This window comes from Triturus cristatus, chromosome 8, assembly GCF_964204655.1.
Source record: "Triturus cristatus chromosome 8, aTriCri1.1, whole genome shotgun sequence".
In the NCBI taxonomy this organism is placed as follows: Eukaryota; Metazoa; Chordata; class Amphibia; order Caudata; family Salamandridae; genus Triturus; species Triturus cristatus.
Window position 1 is genome coordinate 910,613,982 of NC_140591.1, and position 15,443 is coordinate 910,629,424.

The following is a 15,443-nucleotide window of genomic DNA, read 5'->3' on the forward strand; positions in this document are numbered from 1 at the left end:
ACCCAGAATCCCATGCAATCCTCAAACTTTGCAAAAAGAAAACATTTCTGTGCTGGAATGTTCTAGAATCTACAGGGAGCCACAAATTTACACTGATCCAGCATTCCCCAAAGCCCCCCGATAAAAATGGTACCTCATTGTGTGGATAGGCCTAGTACCCGCGACAGGAATCGGCTCAAAACGCAACCTGGACACATCATATTTTCCCAGTGAAAACAGACCCTTTTTTCGCAATGTGCCTAGCTGTGGATTGCAGACCCTAGCTCAGCTGGCACCTAGGGAAACCTAGCAAACCTACACATTTTTTTAAAACTAGACAGCCAGGGGAATCCAACATGGGGTGACTTGTGTTGCTCTCACTAGGATCTGTTTCCCAGAATCCCTGGCAAACCTCAAACTTTGGCAAAAAACTAATTTTCCTTACATTTCTGTGATGGAAAGGTTTGGAATCTGTGGGGAGCCACACACTTCCACCCATCCAGCATTCCCCCAAGTCTCCCAAAAAAATGGTACCTCACTTGTGTGGGTAGGCCTAGTGCCCGTGAAATAAACCGGTCCAAAACGTACTGTGGGGACTTCAAAATTATTGATTACAAAAAGACCTTGGGCCTCATTATGATGATGGTCAGACTTCCGTTCGACCCCCATCATAGCGCAGATGGGGCCGCCGGACTTGTTGTCGGCGGTGCCGCCTATGGTACTACAATGTGACCACCTTCAAGGCGGTAGCATAGTGCATATTTTGTATTGCCATGTGTGCTGCAGGCTGCTGAGGCCGGGACGAAAAACGCAGGTGGCCCCTGTGCAAAACTAGGTCATTTTGTGATAGATAAATTTGATGTCCCTACAAAAAATTTCGGAGCCTTCCCTGCCACAGGTACTTGGCCCACCCACACAAGTGAGGTACCATTTTTATCAGGAGACCTGGAGGAATGCTGGGTGATAGGAAATTTGTGTCAGCAGTGATTCCACAACTGCCCCACACAGATGTGAGAAAAATTTGATTTGTTCAGCTGAATTTAAGGTTTGCAAGGGATTATGGATAAGAAAACATTGGGGGATCTCACTGGACTCCCCCAGGTACCTAGTTTTCAGAAATGCCTGGGTTTGGTAGGTCTCTTTAGATGGCCACCGAGCCCGGGACCAAAAACACAGATTCCTCCTATCTATCACAAAACAACCTTGTTTTGCAAGTGGGCACCTGCGTTATAGGTACCAGGATCCGCAGCCAACTAGGGAAACCTATCAATCCCGACATTTCTGAAATCTAGAAACCAGGGGGAGACTAGGGCAGTGTAGCATCCGTGGATCACCTAAAGTTTTCTTATCCTGTCTGGGATTACCATGCCGTCACAAAATGCCTACCACCCAGCTTTCCATTATGTCTTCTGAGCACAATGATACCTCACTTGTATGGGTGGGCCAAGGGCCTGCGGCTGGAAAAGACCAAAAACATAGGGATTGAGGGGACAGCACAGTGAACTCTAAGCATTATATTTTTTTGTATATGTTTTTAGGATGACTCTGCATTAGACATCCACACAAGTGAGGTATCATTTTCATCAGGAGAAAAAAGGGGAACGCTGGATTGTAGGATATTTGTGCTGGCGCTGTGATACCAGGTGGAAATATGAGGAAAACGTGATTTCTTTTAGCTAGCTTGAGGTTTGTAGGGGATCCTGGATAGGAAAACATTGGGGGATCCACACAAGACAGACCTCCCTGAACTCCCCCGTATATCTAGTTTTCAGAAATTTCTGGGTTTGGTAGGTTTTCATAGAAATATGTTTTGTGCCCTTCCCTGCCACAGGTACTAGGCCCACCCACACAAGTGAGGTATAATTTCGATCAAGAGACATGGGGGAATGCTTGTTGATAGGAAATTTGTGTCAGCCCAGTGATCACACAACTTTCCCAAACAGAAATTTGAGAAAAAATTGATTTTTTCAGATAAATTTGCAGCTTGCAGGATATTCTGGGTAAGAAAACATGGGGGAATCCATGCAAGCCACACATCCCTGTACTCTCCTGGGTATCTAGTTTTGAGAAATGTCTGGGTGTGGTAGGTTTTCCTTGATGGCCGCCAAGCCCGGGACAACAGATGCACATGCCCCCTATCTATCACAAAACAGCCTGGTTTTGCAAGGGAGCATGTGCGTTTTAGGCACTGGGATCGCGGCCATCAAGGACACCCTATCAATCCCAGACATTTCTAAAAACTAGACACCCAGGAGAGTCTATGGAGGTGTGGCTCATGTTGATCCCCTAAACATTCTTTTACGCAGAATCGCCTGCAAGCCTAAAGTTTAGCAACAAAATCACATTTTCCTCACCTTTCTGTCTGGGATTACCATACAGGCAAAAAATACCTACCACTCTGAATTCTTCTCGGTCTTCCGAGTACAATAATACCTCACTTGTGTGGGTGGGCCAAGGGCCTGAGGCTGGGATGTGCCAAAAACAAAGGGTTTGAAGGGCTAGCACAGCGAGCTCTAAGACCTATATTTTTTTAATATGCATTTTTATGGTGACTCTGCATTAGACACCCACACAATAGAGGTATCATTTTTATCAGGAGTAAAAAAGGGAACGCTGGGTGGTAGGACATTTGTGCCAGTGCTGTGATCCCAGGCAGAGATGTGTAAGGAAAACGTGATTCTTTTAGATGAATTTAAGGTTTGCAGGGGATTCTGGGAAGGAATACATTGGGGAATCCACGCAAGGCATACCTCCCTGAACTCCCTTGAATGTCTAGTTTTCAGAAATGTCTGTATTTGGTAGGTTTCCATAGATGGCCAGCGAGCATGAGACCAAAAACACAGGTGTCCCCCTTGCAAAACCAGGTCATTTTGTAATAGATCATTCTCATGTCTCCCCTGCCACAGGTACTTGGCCCACCCACAAAAGTTAGGTCTCATTTTTATCAGGAGATGTGGGGAATTGGTTGGTGGTATGAAATTTGTTTCAACCCAGCGATCCCACCACTTTCCCACACAGAAATGTGAGAAAAATATGATTTTTTTCAGCTAAATTGGAGGTTTGCAGGGGATTCTGGGTGGGACAACATTGAGGGATTCACAAAAGGCATACCTCCCTGAAATCCCCCTAATGTCTACTTTTCAGAAATGTGTGGGTTTGGTAGGTTTCCATAGATGCCTGTCGAGCGCGGGACCAAAAACCCAGATGGTCACCTTGCAAAAACAGTTTGTTTTGTGATAGATACATTTCATGTCTCCACCATACGTTTTGGGCCCTTCCCTCCCGCGGTACTTGGCCCACCCTCAAAAGTGAGGTATTATTTTTATTGGGAGACCTGGGGGGATGCTTAGTGGTAGGAAAGTTATGTCAGCCTTGTGATTCCACCACTTTCCCACACAGAAATGTGAGAAAATGTGATTTGTTTCAGCTAAACTTGAGTATTGGAGGGGTTTCTGGGTTCTGAAACATTGGGGGATTCACGCAAGTCACACCTCCTTGGACTCTCCAGTGTGTCTACTTTTCAGAAATATGTGGGTTTAGTAGGTTTCTCTAGATAGTCGCGGAGCCCGGGAACAAAAACACAGGTGACCCACTTGCAAAACCAGGTCATTTTGAGATGGATAATTTTGATGTCTCAAAAGTACGTTTTGGGCCCTTCCCTGCCACAAGTACTACGCCCACCCACACAAGTGAGGTATAATTTCGATCAAGAGACACGGGGAAATGCTTGTTAATTGGAAATTTGTGTCAACCCAGTGATCACACAACTTTCCCACACAGAAATGTGAGAAAAATGTGATTTTTTCAGATAAATTTGCAGTTTGCATGATATTCTAGGTAAGAAAACATGGGGGAATCCATGCAAGCCACACATCCCTGGACTCTCCTAGGTATCTAGCTTTGAGAAATGTCTGGGTGTGGTAGGTTTTCCTTGATGGCCGCCAAGCCCGGGACTAAAGACGCACATGCCCCCTATCTATCACAAAACGACCTGGTTTTGCAAGGGAGCATGTGCGTTTTAGGCACTGGGATCGCGGCCATCAGGGACAGCCTATCAATCGCAGACATTTCTAAAAACTAGACACCCAGGAGAGTCTATGGAGGTGTGGCTCACGTTGATCCCCTAAACATTTAGGCAGAATCGCCTGCAAACCTAAAATTTAGCTACAAAATCACATTTTCCTCACCTTTCTGTCTGGGATTATCATACAGGCAAAAGATACCTACCACTCTGAAGTCTCCTCTGTCTTCCGAGTAAAATAATACCTCACTTGTGATGGTGGGCCAAGGGCCTGAGGCTGGGATGTGCCAAAAACAAAGGGTTTGAAGGGATAGCACAGCGAGCTCTAAGACCTATATTTTTTTAATATGCATTTTTATGGTGACTCTGCATTAAACACCCACACAATAGGGGTATCATTTTTATCAGGAGTAAAAAAGGGAACGCTGGGTAGTAGGACATTTGTGCCAGTGCTGTGATCCCAGGCAGAGATGTGTCAGGAAAACGTGATTCTTTTAGATGAATTTGAGGTTTGCAGGGGATTCTGGGAAGGAATACATTGGGGGATCCACGCAAGGCATACCTCCCTGAACTCCCTTGAATGTCTAGTTTTCAGAAATGTCTGTATTTTGTAGGTTTTCATAGATAGCCAGCGAGCCTGAGACCAAAAACACAGGTATCCCCCTTGCAAAACCAGGTCATTTTGTGATGGATAATTCTGATGTCTCAAAAGCACGTTTTAGGCCCTTCCCTGCCGCGGGTACTTGGCCCACCCACACAAATGAGGTACCATTTTTATCAGGAGACCTGTGGTAAAGCTGGGTGGTAGGAAATGTGTGTCAACACGGTGATCCCACAACTTTGAATATTTAAAATTTGATATTTTTCACTGTCTCCTAAACATGCAGACCCATCAAAATGCCTTCTTAGCCTGCTGGACAAGGAACACGATACAGAACAGCTACACAATTGCTATCCTCATACAGCTAATAACAACACTAAGGACACACCTGCTACAAGCCCACATAATACTGCTCACTCTTCTACAAAACAAAGTCACACATCACCAAAGCACATTCTCTAAACTGTCTACTAAAAATGTTTGTTCGCTCTCTAAAAACAAACATCACATCTATGACCTTCTTACTGACACAAAATTCGACATACTCTTCATAACTGAATCATAGTTGGGAGATGATATGGCTCCAGCCCTGCATGAAGCTGTTCCTCTAGGCTATCAAACTAATATGCACAACCGTATAGGCAACCGAGGTGGTGGCCTAACTGCTGTGTTCAGGCAAACATTACATATCACTAAAGCTGATGACGTCTCCATACAATGTTGTGAGGCCCTTTTCACCAGATGCAATCCTACACCCTCTTCCTTCTGTAACTTCATGCTTCTATATAGACCTTCACCTAGCAATGCAACATTCTCAGACACACTTCTAGACACTGTTTCAAACCTGATAACACTACACTACAACCTATGCATTCTGGTTCACCTCAACATTTGGTTTGACAAACCCAAAATGCCCCATCCCAACAATCATAGCTGGCCTAGACACGCTGAATTGGCAGCAGATCGTCCACAAACCCACACACATCGCTGAACACATCCTAGATGTCATTTTTGCTAATAGAGAACTAGCTACCTTTCAAACAATGGCTCCAGTCACGTCAGACCACCATTTGCTTGCTTTCCTACATAAAACAACACATACCAATGCATCTAAAACCAACTTACATAAATCCACCTTCGGACCATGGAACAAACTGAATTTGGAACACTTAGAAACACAACTAACATCCTGTACAGATCTAGACACTATAGATTCTGTTAAAAAAAATTAATTATAGGAGTGACTTCAGGAAGCTTTTGATATCACACTACCACTAAAAACAACACAACAGAACAAAAGAAAACAGGCACCTTGAAGAAATACAGAGATAAATGAGATAAAACATCAAATTTGAAAGCAGCGAAGTACCCGGATCAAAACAAACACCAATCAAGACAAACTTCCCCTATAGAAACGTAACAGATTATACAAGTCAGCTATCAAAAAAGCTAAGGAAAGGTATTATTCAGACAGAATTCAAAATGCTACATGTGCAGATAAAGAAATCTATACAATTCTCAAAGAATTTCATAAACCAAATTTTCTAGAAGCAGCTCATCCTGTTACTCAAGATTTCACAGACAAACTGGAAAATCATTACTTGGCCAAAGCAGGTACGTTGGACTCATATTTAAAAGAAAGAAAAAGCACCAGCACTGACCCTTTTCCAAAACAACAATCCAAGAATATTCTAACCCAGACTCTCCATTCCCTCCAACAAACTTCACACAATGAATTTATGGACCTGTTGAAAGCAAGCAGGCCTGCCGGCAGCCCTTCTGACCCATGTCCACCACAACTCTTCAAGAAAATTCTTCTAAAAACCTCTGCTGCCACACCAATAGGAAGAATCATCAACAATTCCTTAACTACAGGAATATTTCCGGAAGATCTAAACAGAAGTCATACATATGCCAATTACTAAAGAAAACAAACCTGGACCCACTTAACCCAGACAACTAAAGTCCAATCTTAAATGGACCTTTCCTGGGCCAACTTATAGGAAGGGCAGCGTTCACCAAGAGGTCACAATTCACTGAAGATAATTCGATACTTTTAGAATTCCAAACAGGATTCCGTCCAGGAAGGGGCACAGAATCTGCCCTCATTGGCATCTGGAATGACCTTAAGAACACAGTAGACCATAAAAGGGTTGCTGCACTACTTCTTTTGGACCTGTCAGCTGCTTTTAATACGGTTGACCATGACACTCTAATACAAAGACTCTACGAAGTCAGCAAAGAGGGGACTGCTCTCGACTGGATAACATCCTACCGTCACAACAGAACTAATGTCATCCATATCGCTCTTTCTCATCCAAACCGTACTTCACAAAAGCAGGGGTCACACAAGGCTTTATAATCTCACCCATGCTTTTCATTATCTACATGCAGGTATTACTGGCGCTAATCAATCAATTTCATCTCACATGCTATTACACTGCAGATGACACACAAGTACTCTTTAAACTGTAAAGCTCCAAAGGCATCAGAAACTCACACATTTTCAGTTGTCTTAGAGCCGTGGATCAGTGTATGACATGGAGCTATCTCAAACTGAATGCTTCCAAAACTGAAATACTAATGTGTGGCGAATGGAAAAATTATAACCCACTGGCCGCGTGGTCTGATGACCTGAGAGCACCGCCTAAAGTATCAAAGGAAGTAAGAAACCTCAGAATCACCATGGACTCCAAGCTATCAATGAATGCCCAAATGGACAAACTAGCAAGATCAAGCTTTGTTACTATAATCACTCTGTGATGCATCTTCCCCATCTGGGATTTCCACACAAGGTCCAGGATACCATCTCTCTTGTTCTGTCCAGACTCGATTACACGAAAAAAACCCTTACCATGGATCACCTTTAACAACTATGAAAGGACTGCAACTGATTCAGAACTCTGCTGCCAGACTACTCTTACAATAAAACCACAAGCCCACATCTACCCTGAAAGCCCTGCATTGGTTACCGGTAGCCAGAAGATCCATATTAAAGATGCTTTGTATCACCCCCTAAGCTATACATGGAACAGGACCGATCTTCATCAGGAATAAAATCACCAAATAGGTAACCTACGCTCTAAAGTGGCACCTCACCTCAAAATCCCACCGTAGAAGAAAAAAAGCATGACTGGCACATCCTTCTTTGTTCAAGCAGCCAAACTATGGAACTCTTTACCCCAAACATAAGATTCACGGAAAACTACCTTATATTCGGAAGACTATTCAAGAATTGGCTCTTCCCCACATAGCCACCTTATGCAAACATAAATATACAGCTCATCCATCTGTATATAAGCATTTATGCACTCATAAAGGTTTACTGGCAACGCGTTTCGATCTGGAGATCTTCTTCTCAAAGCCAAAGTCAAACCACAAATGATCACCAATTATACAGTGCACATACAAAACATAAAAGAAGGACCAACATGAGGTATAAACATAGAGAAAATACTGTTTTTTGTAGTTTATGTTTCAGCCGGGATCCGACACCCGGAAACTCGCACGACCCCGTTTGGAGTGGAGCCGGTTCTGTGTCGGAGCATTTCCCCATATATATTTTATATTATATATATATATATATATATATATATATATATATATATATATATATATATATATATATATATATATATATATATATATATATATATATATATATATATATATATATATATATATATATATATATATATATTTTACCCCATTCAGGCCCACAATTGCAATCAAGGGCAACTTTGGTTGCAGGACTGATTTTGCGGTCTATGTTCTGACATGAATCTGTGGCTTACAATATGTAGGCAGCACCAAGCTACAGGTGCATGTCAGAATTTTACAGCACCTACGTGCAATTGTAAATAATGTCCAGATGTACCCTGTGGCACGACATTTTAAGACAGAATATAATAACGATCTTAACTGCCTAAGGTATTATGTCACCAAAGTGGTACCAAAACCACGTAGAGGTGGAGACAGGGAAAAAATGCTGCGAAAACTGGAATCTACAACAATCTTAGAATTAGATAGCAAGGTCCCTAATGGGCTGAACAATACTGAAGCCCTTCAACACTTCTTATAAATAGATATCGATATACATGGGGAAGCCCTTATCATATCTTTATCGTTTTTTATTAGATTCTTGTTATTCAGTAATGGTGACCTGTTCAACACAATGATATGACCATTTATAACTCTCCTCTTGTATATGCATTAATGGAGAGAAAAAAACTGTTTTTTTACGCTTCTCACCAAATTAACTGTTTTAGTATACTACGTATGCATAGTTTGATTTTTTTATTATTAACTTTTTCATCACAATTTTTTAAGGTAGCACTTGCACTTTATTTAGGATCATGTAAATATATATGAGCATTTCATTAATACATGACTCCTTAAATTTCATTGCAACATTTCCACATTTTAGCAGGGCTGATAAATGTATGATAGAGTCGTAGTTTTTCATGGATTATTTTCCAAGTTATATTAGGTGTAAATTAACCAATCTATTTGCACTTAGATCTTCTTTTTCTATACAATTATAGCAATTTTGCACATATAGGTATTTATCTATGTTTTTAACCTACGTTAATTCATGGTTTTATTCTCTACTGGAACAATTTTGTTTATGGATGACAAAAAATATTTATAGATTTATTACAATATTTACGTATTTATATATTTATTTAAACTTCAGCATTCTATGGTACTTTACCAATATATCCAATGTGCTTTTATCGCCGAATGATTGATTTTGAAAAACAGACTCCAAATTACATACATATACTAAATGTTGGAAATGTTTAAGTATTTTTACTATTTCTATCAATCACGTGGTGTTTCAATAAGTTAAAAAAATGGCGAACAACATTTCCCCTGTATGTGAACAAGGACTGGTGTAGTCCGAAACGCGTCATCCTTGAGGAATAAAACAACTAATTGCAGCCATACCTTCCAGTGGTCCATCTCTCTCTATTCGCCAAAGTTGGAAGTTGGAGAGTTGTCTGCTCTGTGTGCAAATTACGGAAGTCGGTTGCTTCCGTGTACGGACCCACTCCCGCAAAGTTGGCAGCCACTCTCAACCGAGAAACTGTGTGGATCTAGGAGGATCAATAGTGACAGCCCCCTATTGCAGCGTGGAGGTTATTCACACACCAGGGGACGGCAAACGGCGTGGTCGGAGGACCGGTTGGAAGCAGTAACACTCTCTCCGGATGGTGGTGAGTAGATTGGCTTAGCGCATAGGTGGGAGGAGTGAAAGGCTTTGCTGTGGTGTTAACGGATATACAACGCCAGGAGTGATGTTGAATTCGCCAGCAGTATTAAATATATATTTGAATAACATTCCTCAAAAATGTCAGCGGATGCTGTTCGTGTGCGAGAAGCAGCAGCAGAAGAACTGTTTGGTAATTTACCAAAAATGTCATCAAATGACCGGGGTCTCAATATCGCTCCCATTAATGGAGACGAAGACGCCAAAATACTGCTTTAAAGATTAGAGAAATGCATGAAGAGTGAGGTCACAAAATGGTGGGAGCACAAGTCCCTTTCTAAATATGTGGAAGCAGAACGCATTCCAAGAGGGCTTAGAATTCTTTTAGCCTCCAGCTACGAGGACCCAAATCGAGCAATGTTAAAGGAATGGGGAGAAAGTAATTTACACACATCAATGGATTTGGTAAAAATACTTATAAAGTACGCAGAAATGGACCGTCATGCTTTACTTATTGAAATTGCAAAGATTGAAGAATCACTAGGCAAATTAGAACCCAATGATTTCATAAATAAAACGAAAAAAGACATTCAAGATCGTTTAAACAAACAAGAGGAAAAAATCAAAATGCGCAAGCAATTCAAATTTGCTCGAGATAAAACTGATTATGAGGAGGGACGTATTTACACATTCGCACGTAAATATGAACAAGCTAGAAAACCGAAATTCAGCGAAAAACCAGTGAAAGCGGCAACTAGTAAAATACAGAGCAATAGTAATACCAGAAATGCAGCTCTATCCAGTACTGAAGGAGAATCACTCACCAGTGATACAGCATCAGAAAATGAAAGCATCAGCAGTTTTGGTGAGAATAGGTGTACAAGAGTACTTGATTTGGGGGAAGAGGTAGATTTTTTAGCCTTAGACCACCGCCAGACACTGAGTCCTCGGAATCAGCAGAAACAAAGAGTACCAGACGAACAACAAAAAGGAGAGAAAGGCGCAAAAAGAGAAAATGCAAAATCAAAGAGAAAAAATCAATGGCGCAAAAAGTAAATAACAACACGCTGCTTACTTTGTATGATTTAGACAATAAGGGAGAAGAAAGAGATGACAATATGCCTAATACTCCATCAACACAAGATATGCTCACTGATGCCACCATTAGACAGCAAGGAGCATATATCCAATGTGCTTTTATCGCCGAATGATTGATTTTGAAAAACAGACTACAAATTACATACATATACTAAATGTTGGAAATGTTTAAGTATTTTTACTATTTCTATCAATCACGTGGTGTTTCAACAAGTTAAAAAAATGGCGAACAACATTTCCCCTGTATGTGAATAAGGACTGGTGTAGTCCGAAACGCGTCATCCTTGAGGAATAAAACAACTAATTGCAGCCATACCTTCCAGTGGTCCGTCTCTCTCTATTCGCCAAAGTTGGAAGTTGGAGAGTTGTCTGCTATGTATATATATGTACTTATTTATGAACATCTTGCATTTGGCCAATATTGCTGCTATGTATATAGTATATGTGATTGTTTGCACTTTGTACTGTTATTGCGTATTTTGCACAATAATATTATTGCAGTTTGTACTCCTATTTGCACATTCGCCACATTTAGCATTTGCACTGATTGTTACAGTACTGTACATGCTCTTTTGCACTTGATCATGAGTTCAACTCGACAATAGATTGACAAATCTCAGCCCATATTAAGGATTTTCGTTATACATTCTTTATGCAGTTATTTTAATTGTATTTGTACACTTTGTATAGATACTAATTACCATAGATTTTTTTCTATGTCCATCATCACAACCATCACATGACCTTTGAGTGCTGTGTATATAAGGTTGTTATCAATGGCGCTTACTTTATGTGATCAAGGCCACTTTGTGGCCGAAACGCGTAATGACGTGCTGTGTGGGTGCTGGTTTGGATTAAATTCTCCTGAAGCACGATTGGTGTCCGTGTGCTTTCTTCTTCGCCTGCCTGGAAGTGGGACAATGCGCCTGGTGTTTGCATCATTTCGTTGGTAGTGGGTCTGCTACCTTTCACGGATCCCCTCGACGTTTGTTGGCCGCCACTTTCAGCCACCTGGTGCACTGTTTTCTTGTTTGGAAATCTGTGACGGCCCCCCGTGTGGACTACATGTCCCAGACTGCCCCTGAGTTTCGCTGCCGGATGGTGTCCCTTGACGCACTCCTCGGTGATCCTTCCGAGTAAGGGCAAGAAAGATTCCTGACAGACACGGATGTCGAGGTAGTACCTCACCATTTTTGCGGTCTAATCAAGGTCCGAACTGCTAAGAGATATCACCAGCACAACACAGCCATGTCCAGTAACGCCCAACGGGAACGTGAGGCGGAGGCTGAGGAACTGTTTAGAAACGAGACGAGCGGATGAAGGTATGAACGCAGCCCCTGATCCTAACCCCGACATAAAAACTTTACTCAAAGCGCTTGAGAAATGCCAAAGAAGCGAAATGATGAAATGGTGCGAGGAGATTTCGCTTACCAAATACGAAGAGGCAGGTCGGGTGCCACGCAGTTTGAGGATCATGCTAGCACCTAACTTTGATAACATCCATCCAGAAATGCTTGCCGAATGGGCGGACAACAACCTCAGCGCTTCTATGAATGCAGTCAGAATTTTGATCAAATATGCCCGCATCGACCGTGACATATTTTTGAAGAGAATTGAGGAGATTAAAGAGCAACTTAGCAAACGAACCGAAACAGAAGAAATTCTTAAATCGAGAAAGGAGATTGATGTCAGAATCAAAAAACAAGAAAAAATCAAACAGAGAAAAATATGCAATTTTACACGAGATAAAGAGGACTATGAATTAGGGCAGATTTTTACCTTCGCCCGACGATACGACAATGCTAGAAAAAAACGCTCTGACAAATTGGCTACCACTACACGTGATGTACCAACTCTTAGTGGACACCCCACGTTGGTGGAACTAGACACAGTCGACTCTGCATCCATGACCAGCGGTAGTGAGGGGGAAGAAATGGATCGCAGAGGTTCCAATACTGTGTTAAATATTTTGCAACCGGGAGAAGAGCTGAATTTTTTAGCCGAGGACCTCCGCCAGACCCTGAGGCTGCGCAATCCTCAAGCACCCGCAGGGTCAATCGTAACAAAAAACGGAGTGCCAGAAGAAAGGCCCACAGCACAAAAAGGCAAAAAAGCACGCACAATGGTGACGACGTTAAACAAATATAACAACAACAATACGATTGTCAATCTTTCCAAAATTGCCTTCACCATTGCAGAAGAGAACATCTTATCCTTGGGTCTCTCTTACTGTGCTGGCAACAACTTTAACTACTGCAAGACTAGAGTTGACATGTTCAGCTTTACGAGAAAACTAAAACTCAAAAAATTCTTTACCATCAAAGGTAGCAACAAATCTGATGTTTCCTCTGAAATTACGGCTACCACCATTGATCATAATCTGGCTGGAGCGGATGCCCAATTGCTTCTTACCTTGGCTGAACTCAACAGTACGGACGACAATTCTTCAAGCAGTCTTAACAATACACGGTCCTCACAGGACAGACTCTCAACGCTTATTAACATCGATCCATGCGCTGGTCTCAGTCCATTCAGAGGAAAATCCAGCTTCATCCCCATTAAGCCCAAGGACGCCATTGACATTTTCCAGGAGATGGTCACTGGCGACTTAAAAAATCTCTATTATGCTACTAGTCACAAAAACACCAAGATTAGTCAAAAGGAGCTTCAGTACAAGAATCTTATTTGCAAACTAAACAACAACCACAATTTAATAATTTGCACGTCCGACAAGGGAGGCAACTTGGTTATTTGGCCTAGGGATGATTACGTGACAGAAGCCAAAAGGCAACTTTCGGATGAGGACTGTTATGAAAAAATAGACGTGAAGATTTACAACACTTCCAAGGAGTCTCTGAAAAAAATGCTACACTCCTACAAAAGACAGGGATGGATTTCGAGCAATGAATTCAACTTTTTCCACAATGAATTCCCCACCATTCCTGTGCTTTATCTCATACCTAAGATACACAAAGGAGCGAAGCCGGTACCAGGTAGACCTATCATCTCTGCCATTGGAAGTCTCAGTGAGAACACAAGCAGGTATGTGGATTATTTCTTACAACCGCTAGTCCAAGACCTATCCACCTATATTAAAGACACTGGGGATTTTATCAGAAAACTGAGTAATATCCAATGGCAGGATGGGTTTCTTTTGGTGACTCTGGACATTGAGTCACTGTATACCGGCATTGAACATGATACTGGCACCGCTGCTACCAAACATTATTTGAATCTCAGACCTATCAAATACCACAATCACAATGTTATGCTTTTAGAACTGATCAAGTGGGCCCTGTGTAATAACCATTTCATGTTTGGAAGTGATCTCTATTCTCAGAAGAGGGGAGTCGCCATGGGAGCTTGCTTCTCCCCCAGCTATGCATGTCTCCATGTTGGCTGGTGGGAGGAGCAGGTTCTTATGGAGACCCATGCTGATGTTTTTAATTCCAAAATTGTAAAATGGTTTAGATATATTGATGACGTTTTTATGGTCTGGAATGGTGATTTTACTAGTGTGGTGGACTTTATCGAGATTTTAAATACTAGTGCTTTTAATCTCAAATTTACCTCTCACATTGACAAAACTACTGTAACGCATATGTAGTACGAATGAGGAGAGGGCCAAATGCTCTGAGGAAGCAATAATGAGGATGAAGGAAAGAGGCTATACTGAGAGAACTCTGAGGGACGCTTACAAGAAAGTGCAGTCCATCTCTAGAGACACACTGTTAAAAGATAAGACTATCAATCCTAGTCCCAATGTGCCCATTCCTGGGTTTGACAGCTCATTCTCTGACACACCACGACTCATCACAACCTATAATAAGCAACATCACAAAATCAGGGCCATCATTACCAAAAATTGGCCCATCTTGCTTACTGATGGTGTTCTGGCACCCACGTTACCATCTAAACCTGTTCTCACTTTCAGAAGGGCTAAAACTATGAAGGGAGAACTGACCAGGTCCGGCACTCATAGTTCTTCCAGTGGCACATGGCTGAAACCTAAGAATGGATTTTTCAAATGTGCCAGTTGCAGGGCATGTAAATTTGGTCAGAACAATACCAAGTATTCTGTTCCATTTAGCCCTAACACCAGGCAAATCAAGGGTCATTACACTTGCAGGTCTGATTTTGTGATATATGTCCTCAATTGCACATGCGGGTTAAACTACATAGGTAGCACCAAACTACAAGCTCATGTTAGAATTCTTCAACATTTAAGAGCAATCGTGAACAACGATTCCAGCTACCCTGTAGCAAGGCATTTCAAGAAATGCCACAACAACGATCTAAGTTGCCTCAAATATTTTGTTATTGACAACATTCCTGCACAACGCAGAGGGGGTAACAGAGAAAAGCTTCTCAGATAGCTTGAAACAAGGTACATCCTTGAGTTCGATAGCAAAGCACCCACAGGGCTTAACAATACTGAAGATTTACACAATTTTATATAAGAACGGCTAGTTTACTGTGTTGTGCATCCTACAGTGCCCCATTAGACTATTGCAGGCTATCCCCGACATTTT

At 41.8% G+C, this 15,443-nt stretch overlaps 1 protein-coding gene and 2 long non-coding RNA genes across 7 annotated transcripts in view; 1 reads left to right on the top strand and 2 right to left on the bottom strand.

Annotated features, from left to right (window-relative positions):
- The window catches only part of LOC146805256 (uncharacterized), a 42,874-nt gene extending 33,216 nt beyond the window's left edge, over window positions 1-9,658 (bottom strand). The window contains exon 1 of the long non-coding RNA XR_014967822.1: window positions 9,552-9,658. This is a non-coding gene — a long non-coding RNA (uncharacterized LOC146805256). The remainder of the gene's footprint in view (window positions 1-9,551) is intronic.
- IL1RAPL1 (interleukin 1 receptor accessory protein like 1) overlaps window positions 1-15,443 on the bottom strand; it is a 2,372,066-nt gene that overhangs the window by 294,083 nt on the left and 2,062,540 nt on the right. The gene's annotated exons all lie outside the window — the stretch shown is intronic.
- The window catches only part of LOC146805257 (uncharacterized), a 312,230-nt gene continuing 306,218 nt past the window's right edge, over window positions 9,432-15,443 (top strand). For 4 of the 5 annotated variants that reach the window (XR_014967815.1, XR_014967816.1, XR_014967819.1 and 1 more), the window contains exon 1: window positions 9,436-9,820. This is a non-coding gene — a long non-coding RNA (uncharacterized LOC146805257). Of the gene's footprint in view, window positions 9,821-15,443 lie in introns of all 5 variants that reach the window. The other variant, XR_014967817.1, reaches the window with a different exon arrangement.